We start from the raw sequence: 16,729 nt of genomic DNA on the forward strand, positions 1-16,729 counted from the left end.
ATAGTAGCTATGATGTTTTTAGTTTGCAACACCTGAGGTCACATAAAGGGTACATGGTTCACGGTTGCAAACCAATATTAATGATGTTAAGGGTATATATAATTAGTAGGAGGGTTGCCACAAAGGATTCATCCTGTCAATACAGGGCCTATAGTTGAGAGGAGGTAAATTGCATCTGTGTGCTACATGGCATGCTTGCTGGTGAGGGTACTTCAGAACAGACCTAACGAAGGTCTGGTCTGAAACACGCATCAGGGTTCGGCGCCGCAATCTCTAAGGCTGGTTTCACATTTGCGTCTGTGCGCAGCATTTGATCCGCATCGATCCGCATGCGTCATGCGTACATTTATTTAACATGGTGTACGCAGGGACATGTGTTTGCATGCGTTCGCTTGCTGATACGTACGCATGCGTCGTTTCGCGGTGTGCATAGGGGTCCGGCAAACGCAACATGTTGCATTTTTGAAGTGGCAAAAACCCTTCAAATATGCACAGTCATGTGTATGCGGATGAGTGTGTAAAAAAAACATATTACTGTGTATGGGAAAGCATTGGAACGCAAGGACATGCGTACGCATGCGTTCGATACGCTGGTACTTCACACTAATCATGTCCAGGAAACTATGTTACCACCTCCAAAATCAAGGATGTATAAAAGGGGGTCTGGAGACAGGAAGTCCATTACTCTCAAGACTCTGGAAGCGATTGATACTGCTGCTCTGAAGACTGCTTTGCTGCTCTGAAGACTTTTGCTGATCTGAAGACTGGATTTCACTCAGCACCAAGTTACCACACACAGATCCTGACTCACGAGGCGTCTCCGATCAGCCACACTCATATTTGGAACCCATCTTCCTCAAATTATTAGTAACTCCCTGCCATATGGTAGAAATGGAAGATGAAAACCGTTCTTCCTCTGGTAATCCAGAAGGGCGATTACCATTAAAAGAACTAAACTGAGAATGGAACCCATATGACCCGAAAAACTTACCAGTTGATTCCTCACAACGATTATTTACAGCGAATTCGGCAAACGGTAAATAAGTAACCCAGTCCTCCTGATTTTCAGAAACGCAATACCTGAGATATGTCTCTAAATTCTGGTCAACCCTTTCAATCTGCCCATTAGACTGCGGGTGAAAAGCAGAAGAAAATGACACATAGACCCCCATTTGGGTGCAAAATGCTATCCAAAACTTGGAGACAAACTGCACCCCCTGATCAGAAACAATTTAGGTTGGGATCCCATGCAATCTAATTATTTCCCTGCCGAAAACTTGCACCAACGATTTGGCGTTCAGTAAAGCAGGTAAAGTGATAAAATGAGACATTTTACTAAATCTATCTGCCACCACCAGAATTAAAGTATTCCCCGCAGACACGGGTAGATCGTGATAAAATTGACCAACAAGTGAGTCCAAGGACTGCTGTGAATATCCAATGGTTGGAGAGCCGCTGACGGACAAGTATGAGGGGTTTTAGAATGAGAGGGACCGGATACAGATCACGGACAGTGATCATATTGAGTTCCCGGAATTCCAGGCAAAGGCATAACCCCCATCTTTTTTTCTTTACAAAAAAGAACTCCACAGCAATGGGGGTTGAGGATGGTCTGATTTAACCCTTAGCCAGGCTTTCCATGGTGTAGTCCTTCATGGCCTGTCTCTCTGGACCAGAGATGTTATAGAGTCTGCTCTTGGGCAGCTTGGCACCAGGAAGGAGATTAATGGTGTAATCATAATTCTTGGCACCTCTGCTCTGAGAACGCATCCCAAAAATTCAACAGCTAACTAAGCACAGACTGGGTATTCACCCTAGCCAACCGGGTACCCAAACAGTGTCCTTTACAATACACACTCCATTTAACTTCTTCCTGAGTCTGCCGATCTACTACAGGATTGTGCAGAGCGAGCCAAAGAAGTCCCAGTACCACAGGTGAGGGCAGACCATCTAGCACATAACAGTTTAACACCTCGGTGTGCATGGCTCCCACCTGAAGCTGCAAGTCTCGGACAACTTGAGTAAAGAGTCTAAAGGGGGCATACTCGATGGCGATTATGGGTATGGGTCTGGACCAGAGGCGTAGCTAGGGTTTTGGTACAGGGGGGGGCGAAGCTTCTGAGTGGGCCCCTAACCAGGTAACCTTGATTACAACTCGATGACGCCCCCTAATAGTGGAGAACCTCAGCAGATGACCCCGCTGTTACTGAAGATAATCTCTATATAACGACCAACGTGGATATTACCGCCTTATGGTCAGTGGTAGATACCAGCCCTACAGAGCATATAAGAGATCACAGCACAGTTATAGATAATGACTTACCGTTGACGTTCTTTATGATGGAATCGTCACTTTTCCCGTCTTTTCCATTTGGCCCAGACCGACATGACAACTTCTTCCAGCTACAACTCGTCTGCAGAGAAAACAACAAAGACGCGTTTCACTTCTCACATTCCAGCCCCATCACCATCTATTCCCAACCTGCACAAACTCCTCATCCTGCTGATACCCCAATACTGAGCCCCTGCTGCCGTATGTGTCCTTATTACTACACCTGATACCCCAATACTGAGCCCCTGCTGCTGTATGTGTCCCTATTACTACACCTGATACCCCAATACTGAGCCGCTGCTGCCGTATGTGTCCCTATTACTGCACCTGATACCCCAATACTGAGCCTCTGCTGCCGTATGTGTCCCTATTACTGCACCTGATACCCCAATACTGAATGGCTGCTGCCATATCTGTCCCTCTTACTGCACCTGATACCCCGATACTGAGCCGCTGCGGCCGTATGTGTCCCTATTACTGCACCTGATACCCCAATACTGAGTCGCTGCTGCCGTATGTGTCCCTATTACTGCACCTGATACACCGATACTGAGCCACTGCTGCCGTATGTGTCCCTATTACTGCACCTGATATCCCAATACTGATCCGCTGCTGCGGTATGTGTCCCTATTACTGCACCTGATACCCCAATACTGAGCCGCTGCTGCTGCTGCCGTATGTGTCCCTATTACTGCACCTGCTCTGTGGTTCTCTGTACCCTCTAAATTCTAAAGCACCCCTCTATAATATAGTAATGCCGGGTGCAAGTGCCCTAGAAAACAGAGCCCACATTTTGCCCCCTAGAAAGTAATAATGCCCTCTGTGTGCCCCTTTGATAGTTACAGTAACCTGAATTCCCCTATTACAATAAGTGCCCACTTTACATTTAATAATGTCCCGAGTCTCCCCCCCGTACAGCTCCCCTACACTGTGTTCCAAATTATTATGCAAATAATATTTCCTCATATTTTCTCTAAATTACCTATCTGAATTGCAGTCATTGTTATTTTCCAGTCATTTACTATTCTAGTATAATTGCAATGTTTTGGAACAAACTGCCTATGAAAACAGTATCTTTTAAAAAAAAAAATAAACACTCAAAATGCATGTTCCAAATTATTATGCACAGCAGAGTTTTCAACCTTTTTTTTTATTATTTTGAACAAAAAAATGGTCAATTGTGAAGTTATAAGCATTATCAGCTTATTACAAAATGAAATCAAACAGTTTTCAAGTGAAAACTTTATTCTAGGTGATGTTACATTTGCACATAGGACCCCTTGTTCGAAAGAAGCTTCTGAACTCTCTCGTCCATTGAATTTGTCAGTTTTTGGATAGTTTCTGGTTCAATTGTTTTGCATGTGGACAGAATACCCTCCCAGAGCTGTTGCTTAGATGTGAACTGCCTCCTGCCATCAAAGACACTCCTTTTGATGATGCTCCAGAGGTTCTCAATGGGGTTGAGGTCAGGGGAAGATGGTGGCCACACCATAAGTTTGTCCTCTTTTATGCCCATAGCAGCCAGAGATGCAGATGTGTTTTTTGCAGCATGAGATGGTGCATTATCATGCATGAAAATGATCTTGCTGCAGAAAGCACGGTTCTTCCTCTTGAACCATGGCAGGAAGTGTTGTTTTAGAAACTCCACATAGATTATGGAGTTCATCTTTACCACTTCAGGGATCATAAAGGGGCCGACAATCTCTCTCCCCATGATTCCAGCCCAAAACATTACTCCACCTCCTCCTTGTTGGCGCCTTAGCCGTGTTTTCATGGGGTGCCCATCAACCAGCCATCCTCCACTCCATCCATCTGGCCCATCGAGCATTGCACGGCACTCATCGGTGAACAAAACAGTTTGGAAGTCAGTCTTCATGTATCGTTTGGCCCACTGGAGCCGTTTCTGCTTGTGTGCAGTGGATAGAGGTGGTCGACAGGATGGCTTACGCACAGCTGCAAACCTCTGAAGGACCCTGCATCTTGTTGTTCTGGGGACGTTGGAGGCACCAGCAGCTTCAAAAACTTGTCTGCTGCTCTGACAAGGCATTTTTGCAGCTGCTCTTTTAACCTTACGCAATTGCCTGTTGGAAAGAGTCCTCAATTTTTCCTTATCAGCACGCACACGTGTGTGCTGGGAATCAGCTACATACTTCTTGGTTGTGCGATGATCACGATGAAGTGTCTTGGCAATGTTGATTGTAGTCATGCCTTGACCTAAATACTCCACAATTTGTTGCTTCTCAGCAGCCGACACATCCTTTTTCTTTTCCATTTTGGCAAAAAATGTAGGCTGCTTAATAATGTGGAACAGCCTTCTTAAGTAGTCTTGCCTTTATTTGGACACACCTGCCAAACTAATTTGCACAGGTATCTGCAATTGCTTTCAGTGATATAAATCACCATCAATGAGTTTAAATGACAAACAAAAAAATTCTAACCTTATCACTCCTAAACTCTTTGTGCATAATAATTTGGAACACAGTGTATACACAGTATAATGCCCCCTAACTGTATAGTACCACCCACACAGTATACTGACCCCTTAGTAGCCTTCAAACTGTTTGATGGCTCCAACACTGTAATCCCAACACTGTATGATGACCCCATAGATAACCTCCATAGTATAGTATAATGTGCCAGATAGTCCTCAACATAGCACAAGGCAGCACCCTTATAGGCACACCCTGTAGGTTAAAGCAGCACCCCCCATAGGCAGACCCTCTAGTACTAGGCAGCACTCCCCCCCTATAGGCAGATCCTGTAGAATAAGGCAGCACTCCCCCCCATAGGCAGATCCTGTAGAATAAGGCAGCACCCCCCCTATAGGCAGATCCTGTAGAATAAGGCAGCACTCCCCCCCCTATAGGCAGATACTGTAGAATAAGGCAGCACTCCCCCCCCCCATAGGCAGATCCTCTAGAATAAGGCAGCACTCTCCCCCATAGGCAGATCCTGTAGAATAAGGCAGCACTCCCTCCCTATAGGCAGATCCTGTAGAATAAGGCAGCACTCCCCTCCTATAGGCAGATCCTGTTGAATAAGGCAGCACTCCCCCCTATAGGCAGATCCTGTAGAATAAGGCAGCACTCCCCCCTATAGACAGATCCTGTAGAATAAGGCAGCACTACCCCTATAGGCAGATCCTGTAGAATAAGGCAGCACTCCCCCCTATAGGCGGATCCTGTAGAATAAGGCAGCCCCCATAAAAAAACACAGTAAATAAATACTTATCTTGCTCCAGCGGTGCTTCCTGCTCCTGCTCCCGCTCATCTGACAGCGGGTGCTGGGCGGTGACGTCATCGTGCCCGCTGTCAGACGGTGTGGGGGATGATGGGAGGAGCGCAGCACTCCTTCCCTCATCGCTGCGCTGAGCTGTATCGGCTAGATGCCGATACAGCTCACCATGCGATGACGGGCGGGGGGCCCACTGCTGGCACCGGGCCCCCCTGCCTGCTGAGGGGCTCCATAGCGGCAGAGCAGGGAGATCGATTCTCTCTGCTCTGCCGCAGAATGTAACTGCTGCACTGCAGTTACAGTAGCGTAGCTCCGGGTGGGCCCCCTCAGAGCGCGGGGCCCAGGGCGATGGCCCCCTCTGCCCCCGGTAGCTACGCTACTGGTCTGGACAGAGTATGTGGGATGAGGCCTTGGAACTGGACTTACCTTGCATTGATCAAATTAAACCTCGCTCCACTGTCCAGAAATGCTGACACATCGACTTTAATTCAACCAACGTGGATTACGATGGGTAGAAAAAACTGTGTCCTACTCCCAGAGGTGATAAGTACACCCCGGTTGCAAACCTGCCTTCAACCAGGGCCATCTAGTTTTCCGGCAGTTGTTTACTAAGAGGTCGGGAAGGACAAGTGCCTACGAAGTGACCCCTTTTACCACAAAAGAAGCACCCCACCCCCCTTACGTCGGGCAATAACATGTTTTTCTGCTTATGCTTCACCTTCTTCCTAGCAACCTTGTATTGGAGCCCAGATGTGGGATTTATTCAAAAGAAGCATAACCTTGATTGACTGTGCTAATCCAGTCATAATGTTTCTGCTTAATCAGACTATCAGGTTCGGTAATCCCATTTACAACACAAGATATTTTCTATATTTTTACCAGATAAGTGTTTGCACTATCCAACATGTGCTGAGTCATACGGAGAGGTGGTAGCGTGAGGCTGCATGCCCACAATCAGAAATAACAGCGTTTTGGAAGCAGTGCATTTGTGCTCCCCCGTATTGCAGGTTTACAAGCCGCAGCATGGTAATTTTGGCAGCGGAGATGCTAGTCTCCGCTGCGTAGTTTCCCCCATAGCCAGTCACTAGATGTGTAAATTCACATAGTTCACTAAAAACATGTGGATTTAACTGTGTAATTAGAACGCAGCATTTTAGAGGCAGTGAAAATATGCTCCGTCCAAAACACTGTTATTCCTGATCGTGGGCACGTTGCCTTAGGCCGGTTTCACACGTCAGTGGCTCCGGTACGTGAGGTGACAGTTTCCTCACGTACCGGAGACACTGACACACGTAGACCCATAAAAATCAATGCATCTGTGCAGATGTCATTGATTTTTTGCGGACCGTGTCTCCGTGTGCCAAACACGGAGACATGTCAGTGTTCGTGGGAGCGCACGTTTTACACGGACCCAATAGAGTCAATGGGTCCGCGTAAAACACGCACCTCACACGGACATTCTCCGTCTGGGGTCCGTGTGCGTGCAGGAGACAGCGCTACAGTAAGCGCTGTCCCCCCCACATGGTGCTGAAGCCGGTATTCATATCTTCCCTGTAGCAGCGTTTGCTATAGAGAAAATATGAAGAATAGTGTTAAAAATAAAGATTTAGGTGTCCGCCGCCCCCCCACCCCCTGTGCGCCCCCCCGCTGGTCAGAAAATACTTATCCGGGTCCCCCGTCGGCTGTCGCTCCTTCCTGGTCTGGCCGCGCCTCCTACTGTATGCGGTCACGTGGGGCCGATCAATTACAATCATGAATAGTCGGCTCCGCCCCTATGGGAGGTGGAGCCACATATTCATGACTGTAAATGATCGGGCCCACGTGACCGCATGCAGGAGAAGCCGCGGCAAGACCAAGAAGGAGCGACAGCCGACGGGGGACCCGGGTAAGTATTTTCTGACCAGCGGGGGGGCGCACAGGGGGTGGGGGGGCGGCGGACACCTAAATCTTTATTTTTAACACTATTCTTCATATTTTCTCTGCAGCAAACGCTACTGCAGAGAGGATATGAATCGCAGCTTCAGCACCATGCAGAGTGGGTACCACACGCTCCGTGTGGTACCCACTCGCCATACGGGCGGCACACGTGTGCCGCAGGTATGGCCTCGGTGAGTTCCCAGGCACACGGACACGGATAACTCCGGTACCGATTTATTCCGGTACCGGAATTATCTGGACGTGTGGGACAGCCCTTATGCTTCTACTAACCCTAATATTAACCCCCGGGCCAGTTTCTGTTTTTTTTTGCCTTTTCGTTTTTTGCTCCCCTTCTTCCAAGAGCCATAACTTTTTTATATTTCAGTCAATATGGCCATGTGAGGGCTTGTTTTTTGCACGACAATTTGTACTTTTGGAAGACACCATTGGTTTTAACACATCGTGTACTGGAAAATGGGAAAAAGTTACAAGTTTGATGAAATTGCAAAAAAGGGCAATTCCACAGTTGTTTTTTGTTTTTTGCCATGTTCAGTAAATGCTAAAACTGACCATCCATTATGATTCTCCTGGTCATTACGAGATCACAGACATCAAACATGTATAGGTTGTTTTTTTATTTAAGTGGTGAAAAAATAATCCAAAATTTGTAAAAAAAAAATAGATAAATAAAAAAAAATGTTGCCATTTTCAGAGACCTGTAGAGTCTCTATTTTCCATAATCTGGGGCTGGGTGAGGGCTTATTTTTTGCGCGTTGATCTATCGTTTTTATTTTTATTGCAGATACAATGTTTTGATCGCTCTTTATTGCATTTTATTGCAATGTAGAAGCAACCAAAAATTTTAATTCTGGAAGTTTGAATTATTTTCTCATTATGTCGTTTAGCGATCGGGTTAATTCTTTTTATATATTAATAGATCTGGCGATTCTGAACTCGGCAATACCAAATATGTGTATATTTGATTTTTTTATTGTTTAATTTTGAATGGGATGATAGGGGGTTATTTGAACTTTTAGATTTTTTTTCATTTTTTTTATATTTTTTAAAACTTTTTTTACTTTTTGCATGCTTCAGTAGTCTCCATGGGAGACTAGAAGCTGTAGTACTTTGATCGCCTCTGCTACACACATGCGATGATTAGATCGCTTGTCAGTAGCAGAAATGCTCACCTGCTATGAGCGCCGACCACAGGGCGGCGCTTATAGCAATCTGGCAATAACAACCACAGAGGTCTGCTGCACACGTCATGTGTCGAGGTCACCGATGGGCAGAGCCAATGATGCACTTCCTGTAAGCGTGAGTTAAAGAGATTGACAGCAGCATTTAACTAGTTAACAGCCACGAGTGGATTGTGATTCCACCTGCGGCTGTTGTGGGCACATGTCAACTGTATAGATCAGCTATCATGGAGCCCGCACCAAACAGGGGAATCTGACATGTGCGTATTATTAAGGCACATGTTGGAAAGGGGTTAACCCCTTTACCCAGGGTAAGCTAAAGGTTTTTGTGGGCCCCGGGCCAAAGAGTCTAAGTGGGCCCCTTTAACACATACCACGATTTATGATGCACAGATATGGCACGAAATATAGGTGTAGTACAATGCCAAAGATTTCACTTACTTCTTACATTACATTAGTGATATCTATTGTAAATTCTACAATAGCTCACAAACTGGTGAATTCTTATAGCGCACAGTGCATGCGAAGGGGGGATTCAAAAGTCTGTAGTCACACAGAGTGACTGCAGACTTTTCATTTTAGACCAGACAGTATAGACCTAAATACAGTATTTTGGGCAACACATAGTGCTCCATACAGTATTATGAACACCACATAGTATTCTATACAGTATTATGGACCCCATATATTGCTCCATTCAGTATAATGGGCCCCATATATTGCACCATACAGAATAATGGCCCCTTAAAATTCTCCATACAGAATAATGGACCCTATATATTGTTCCATACAGAGTAATGGGCCCCATTTAATACTCCATACAGAATGAGCTCCATATAAAGCTCAATACAGAATAATGGACGCCATATAAATGCTCCCTACAGAATAATGGGCCCCATATAATGTTTCATACAGAATAATGGACCCCATATAATGTTTCATACAGAATAATGGGCCCCATACAATGCTCCATACAGAATAATGGATGCCTTATAATACTCCATACAGAATAAGGGACCCCTTATAATGCTCCATAAAGAATAATAGACCTCATATAATGCTTGTAGAAGGGAAGTGCCCCAAAATGTATATCTTTACATAGAGATGTGTTTAGTGATATAATTCTCCCACATGTGTTCCCAGAAGCCCCATCCTCCAGCCTGCTGTATTGCAAAGTAGGTCTGCCATGAGCTGGTAAGACAGGTTATTGAGGGGATGAACCTTTGCCAGTGGACAATAGACTTGTGACCTCATTCCCCACACCTGGGGGAATGAGATCACAGACCTCTTTTAGCTGGTCACATAAAAGGAACAAGAGCATGTGCTCTGGTCTCTTTTGCTTTGGCTGCTTCCTGGAACAATATGGACCCACATGGCTGAGTATACTCTACTTACTAGGTCTTAAGGTACCTTCACACATAACGATTTCGTTAACGATATCGTTGCAACGTCACGCTTTTTTGTGACGTAGCAACGATCCCGCTAACGATCTCGTTATGTGTGACAGCGACCAACGATCAGGCCCCTGCTGGGAGATCGTTGGTCGTAGGGAATGATCAGGACCTTTATTTGGTCGCTGATCACCCGCTGTCATCGCTGGATCGGCCTGTGTGACACCGATCCAGCGATGTGTTCACTTGTAACCAGGGTAATAATCGGGTTACTAAGCGCGGCCCTGCACTTAGTAACCCGATGTTTACCCTGGTTACCCGGGTGCTGCAGGGGGACTTCGGCATCGTTGAAGACAGTTTCAACGATGCCGAAGTCGTTCCCCTGATCGTTGGTTGCTGGAGAGAGCTGTCTGTGTGACAGCTCCCCAGCGACCACACAACGACTTACCAACGATCACGGCCAGGTCGTATCGCTGGTCGTGATCGTTGGTAAGTCGTTTAGTGTAACGGTACCTTTAGGGATAGTAAGCTATAGATCTATAGATGGGAGGGCTGATATTGTATGTGTGATTTGGGTTATTCGGGCAGTTAATTGTGGGTTTTTACTGTGTGATATTGTCATGATATTACTGTATACTGTAGTGATATTACTGTATTAGAGTTGTAGTATCCATATATTTGTATATATAAATATATATAATAACAAAACAAGGCATCATTTTAGCAGAGCAATCAAAGCACTAGATAGCACTGTAAAGACCCGCAACCAAGAAGGCAAACTAACTCCATGTAAACCATTGAAGAAAAGGAGTACCAACAGTGCAAAATTGAAATATTTATTAATTTACAAACATATAGTGCATAAATACATACTGAACAATTACAAAAAGGATGGTTAAAATAGAGTGAGTCTCTACCAGTGAAAACGCTGCCAAAGAGTCAGTCTCCCATACATAGGATAGCACTAGGGAAGCAATCAATTGTGTTTGCCAGATCACCGCTGTGGGTAACTAATGTACCCCCCACAGTAACAAATAATAGTAACAGGGCAATGCTTACCACTAGAATATATAAAGGCAGTGTACACCGAGCAGGATTCAGTCCGTGGGAGTTCCCGACACGCGTTTCGCTCACGCAGGTATTAAGCTTTTTCAAGGGGAAGTGCCCCAGAGCAGATCAGGACCCTTCAAATAGCGCGGACTCAAGCCCATGTGACGTGTCACATGGAGCGCCCTAACCAATGGCAGCCATAAATGCGGTGCATGCGCGCCCGCGGCACCCCGTCCGACGTCAGAGATGGCGTCAGGCGTGGCCCAGCCGCTGCTGGGAAAACCCAACAGCGCCTGCGCGAGACACAAGAGACGCCGCTCGGACCAGGAACAGAGGGAACCGCAAGCGGCGCATGCGCACTATGGCGGATTCAGCCATGGTGAGTAGTTAGAAAAAATATACACTCACCGGCCACTTTATTAGGTACACCTGTCCAACTTCTTGTTAACACTTAATTTCTAATCAGCCAATCACATGGCGGCAACTCAGTGCATTTAGGCATGTAGACATGGTCAAGACAATCTCCTGCAGTTCAAACCGAGCATCAGTATGGGGAAGAAAGGTGATTTGAGTGCCTTTGAACGTGGCATGGTTGTTGGTGCCAGAAGGGCTGGTCTGAGTATTTCAGAAACTGCTGATCTACTGGGATTTTCACGCACAACCATCTCTAGGGTTTACAGAGAATGGTCCGAAAAAGAAAAAAAATCCAGTGAGCGGCAGTTCTGTGGGCGGAAATGCCTTGTTGATGCCAGAGGTCAGAGGAGAATGGGCAGACTGGTTCGAGCTGATAGAAAGGCAACAGTGACTCAAATCGCCACCCGTTACAACCAAGGTAGGCCTAAGAGCATCTCTGAACGCACAGTGCGTCGAACTTTGAGACAGATGGGCTACAGCAGCAGAAGACCACACCGGGTACCACTCCTTTCAGCTAAGAACAGGAAACTGAGGCTACAATTTGTACAAGCTCATCGAAATTGGACAGTAGAAGATTGGAAAAACGTTGCTTGGTCTGATGAGTCTCGATTTCTGCTGCGACATTCGGATGGTAGGGTCAGAATTTGGCGTAAACAACATGAAAGCATGGATCCATCCTGCCTTGTATGGAGCATCTTTGGGATGTGCAGCCGACAAATCTGCGGCAACTGTGTGATGCCATCATGTCAATATGGACCAAAATCTCTGAGGAATGCTTCCAGCACCTTGTTGAATCTATGCCACGAAGAATTGAGGCAGTTCTGAAGGCAAAAGGGGGTCCAACCCGTTACTAGCATGGTGTACCTAATAAAGTGGCCGGTGAGTGTATATGCGCTGGTGTAGACCCCAATGTATAATGCCCATAGGTGGAATCCCATACAGACATACTATATTATACATATATACATTTTACAGGCTGTAACACATGCTGAAATACATACATGGGTATCATTATAATATGCATATAAATAACGCTTAAGTTGGAAAAGACAGCGCATGTAGATGTTGCAGCGTGTAACGAAATCCACACACATGGGGTGTCCTGAAGGCCGGAGCAGAGCAGATGAACAGTATAAAAACTAAAAGATAACAAAAAAGAAGATAAAGTGAATAAAAACACGTTAAAAAACGGAAAGAGTCCAAATATGAGACCCACATATATGGGGACTCGGGTAAGGACACTGGCCAGGAATATAACAGAGGATAATATCTAACAGAGATATATAGAAAGGAATAGTCCCAAGGCTGAAAAGATTATACTATATGGATTTAGCCCAAGAAGGAGGAGAAGCTGAGGGATTCATTGAGTCCACTCGGAGTCAGGGTGTTGAGGCGAACAATCCAGGCTGCCTCTCGTTGTGCCAGTACTTTCTTGTAGTTACCACCTCTGACCCCAAGATGGACACATTCTATCCCTCTGACCTGAAGAGTCCCCGCGTCACAATTGTGGAATTGTTTGAAGTGGCGGGGGAGTGTCTTCAGGTCAGAGTCATCAGAGGCCGTACGTGCAGCACTTATATCTCTGACATGTTCCCGGACACGTATGCGAAGCTCTCTGGATGTGAGTCCCACATATATCAGAGAGCATCCGCACGTGGCATAATATATGACATTAGACGTGCCACATGTGATGTGTTGTCTAATGTCATATATCTTGGATCCGTCTGATGATTTAAAAGACGAGATCCGTATCATGTTGGTACATGCCAGACAATGGCCACACTTAAAGGAACCCAAAAGTGGGCCCCTAGTACCAAATGGATTCGAGACAGGAGGGACATAATGGCTCCGAACCAGGAGGTTGCCTAGGTTTGGAGATCTTCTGGCGGTCATTGATGGAAACTCCCCCAATACAGAGGCTAATGCAGGTTCTGTCAGCAGGACGGGCCAGTGTTTATTTAGAATTTGCCGCACTTTTGGCCACTCGTGATTATATGTGTTAATAAACCGGACTCTGTCTACCTCCTTACGTGTCCCCCGTTTGTCATTTTTTGGGTTCAATAGGTCCCTCCGCGGTGTCCTTCTTGCTCTTTCGAACCCCCGCTTAATGGTCCTACGGCTGTACCCACGTGCCTCAAAACGTTCCCTCAAATCCTCCGCCTGTGCGAGGAATCTGTTCTCAGTGGAGCATATCCGCCTTATCCTCAAGAATTGTCCGACCGGGACGGCCCCGATTGTGCTATGATTATGTGCTGAGCCGACATGTAGGAGAGCATTAACTGATGTTGACTTTCTGAAAACGTCCGTCTGTATTCGACGGGCGTCATCAATCTCAAAAGTAACATCCAGGAAATAAATGTGTTGGTAATTAGATTGATATATCAATTTTATATTAAGCTCATTATTATTCAGCCGGCCCATAAACTCCCCGAGCTGCTGCGCCGTTCCCCCCCACAAAAACAGAATATCATCTATATAGCGCATCCAGCACAGCACATGGTCCGTGGACTGCGCGCCCCCGTCACCAAAAATCGATCTCTCCCAAGCTCCCAGGAAAGCGCAGCAGCTCGAGGATTAAGTCGCACATGGTGCCGCCCAGGTCGGAGGCTCCCAGGAAGAGGCGGACCGCTGCCAAACCGTGCTCATGGTCTATACAAGTGTATAATGTTTGGACATCAGCGGTAACCAACAAGACACCAGGGTCGACAAAGACGCCGTCAACACGTGAAAGGACGTCCGTTGTGTCCCTAATATATGACGGCAAAACCTCCACAAGTGGCTTCAAATAATAATCTATAAATTTGCACACTGGATCACATAAGCCGTCGATACCTGACACAATCGGACGTCCCGGTGGGTTGACGGCGTCCTTGTGGACCTTTGGTAGAAGATAGAAAGTAGGTGTCCTTGGTGATCTAACCGTGAGTCCCTCTAGTACTTTTTTGTCAATAATCCCTTCCTCCAAAGCCCTCCCAAGAATGGTCTGTAACCGAGATGAGAAAGAGGCCATCGGGTTATAGGTTAATTTAGTATAGGTTGAGGCATCCCTCAATTGTCGGAATGCCTCTTTCTCATATTTGTCGCATGGCCAGACAACGATGTTCCCCCCCTTGTCTGCAGGCTTAAATACGACATCTTTGTAAGATTTTAACTGATTAATAGCCAGTCTCTGCTTATGTGTCAGGTTATCAAACCTACGCCTCGGGGATAGATGTTTCAAATATATATATATTTATAGTCGCCAGATTGGGTATCTACTATATAATTGTCTAAGGGTCACTTCCGTCTTTCTGTCTGTCCTTCTGTCTGTCTGTCTGTCTTTCTTTCTGTCACGGATATTCATTGGTCGCGGCCTCTGTCTGTCATGGTGTAACAACTCTGCTGGCATCACGTCATGGCCTCGCATCTCTCACACTATCTTACCCACTGCTCCAGGTCATGATGTGGTTTCTGTTTCTTGCCAGCTCCATGGTCTGTGTCTCTGCTCTCTGCATGCTTCATGGTTCTGTGTATAGAGGGGCGGCGCCTGAACTCTCTGGTTCTTTTAGCAATCAGGTGCATCTGTCCAATCTGTTCCTGACCAATTACCAAGAGGCCTCCAGTATTTAGTTCAGCTCCACCCAGTGGTCTGGGCCTGTGCAATGTGTTAGCTCAGTTAGTGTCTTGCTTCTGAGTTTGCCTGGCCTTGCTCTGAGTTACTCCCTCTCTGGAGGATTCTCTGTGTTATTTCCTTGGTCTTTGTCCGCCCACCAGGAGGCAGTATATCCTGGTCCCTGTGTCTTTGTCCTTGTGTCTTGTTCCATTGCCTTGTCTGTACTTAGTCTTACCTCGGTCTCCTAGTCTTTGGCTTCCTTCCCTGTTGTCTTTCCTTATATTCTCAGTCTGCTTACACTCCGCACTCTTGCAGCTCTGCCTGCTCTGAACCTTTGTGACTTTACCTCTGCTCCTCACTTCTGCTTTTCTGCTCCTTTCTACTCTGCTTATCTTCTGCTGTTGCAGTTATCCCTTGCTGCAGCTTCTCTCCACTTTCCTTGTGGCTCTGCTCAGCTTTGCTGCAGAGACCCCTCCCGCAGCTCCTCTCTGCTCCTTGCGGTTCTACCTGTCTCCGCTCCTTGCGGTTCTACCTGTCTCCGCTCCTTGCGGTTCTACCTGGCTCCGCTCCTTGCGGTTCTACCTGACTCCGCTCCTTGCGGTTCTACCTGGCTCCGCTCCTTGCGGTTCTACCTGGCTCCGCTTCTTGCGGTTCTACCTGGCTCCGCTCCTTGCGGTTCTACCTGGCTCCGCTCCTTGCGGTTCTACCTGGCTCCGCTCCTTGCGGTCATACCTGGCTCCGCTCCTTGCGGTTCTACCTGGCTCCGCTCCTTGCGGTTCTACCTGGCTCCGCTCCTTGCGGTTCTACCTGGCTCCGCTCCTTGCGGTTCTACCTGGCTCCGCTCCTTGCCTGGCTCCGCTCCTTGCGATTCTACCTGGCTCCGCCCCTTGCGGTTCTACCTCTCCTGCACTTGGCTCCGCCTCCTGCCTGTCTGCACTTGGCTCCGCCTCCTGCTCTTGGCTCCGCCTCCTGCATTTCTGTTCTTGGCTCTAGCTCCTGTGCTTTCGCTCTGCATTCGCTCTTGCGGTCTTTATCTACTTATTCCTAAGTCCTCGTGTCTGAACAGGTTCTTACCCGTTCTACATACCTGCCTGCAGACCGGTCCCTACCGGTTCTTCCAGTGTACCAGTCTTGTCCACCAGTCCTGCCAGTGAGCCAGCCGTGCCCGCCTGCCTACGAGAGAGCCAGCCGTGCCCGCCTGCCTGACAGTGTTCCTGTTGTACCCGTCTGCCTGCTTATGTGCCAGCCGTGCCCGCTTGCTTGTCTATGTTCCGTTCCCCGGTGGGATCAGCAGCCACAACCAGACTCCACCCTGGAGTGGTACCTGGTAGCTTCCTATTGCACAAGTCTGACCTCACCATCAGAGGCTCCAGCGAACACCTAGGAAGCTACTTAGTTACGCCCCTTCCAGGGAAGTTTGGTCTGTGGTCCAGTGGGGCCACTCCCCCGCACGCCCGCGCCAACCAGTCTGGGCGGGAGCATGACAGTTTGCACAGGCCATGGCCTCCGCTGTATCCCATGTCCTACCGCTCGCAGAGCATGATGAACTTTCTCTCTGCCCGTATGAGCAACCTGATAAATTTGTTCCACCAAGGGTGGT

The sequence above is a fragment of the Ranitomeya variabilis genome, chromosome 5 (genome assembly GCF_051348905.1).
Source record: "Ranitomeya variabilis isolate aRanVar5 chromosome 5, aRanVar5.hap1, whole genome shotgun sequence".
Classification (NCBI taxonomy): domain Eukaryota; kingdom Metazoa; phylum Chordata; class Amphibia; order Anura; family Dendrobatidae; genus Ranitomeya; species Ranitomeya variabilis.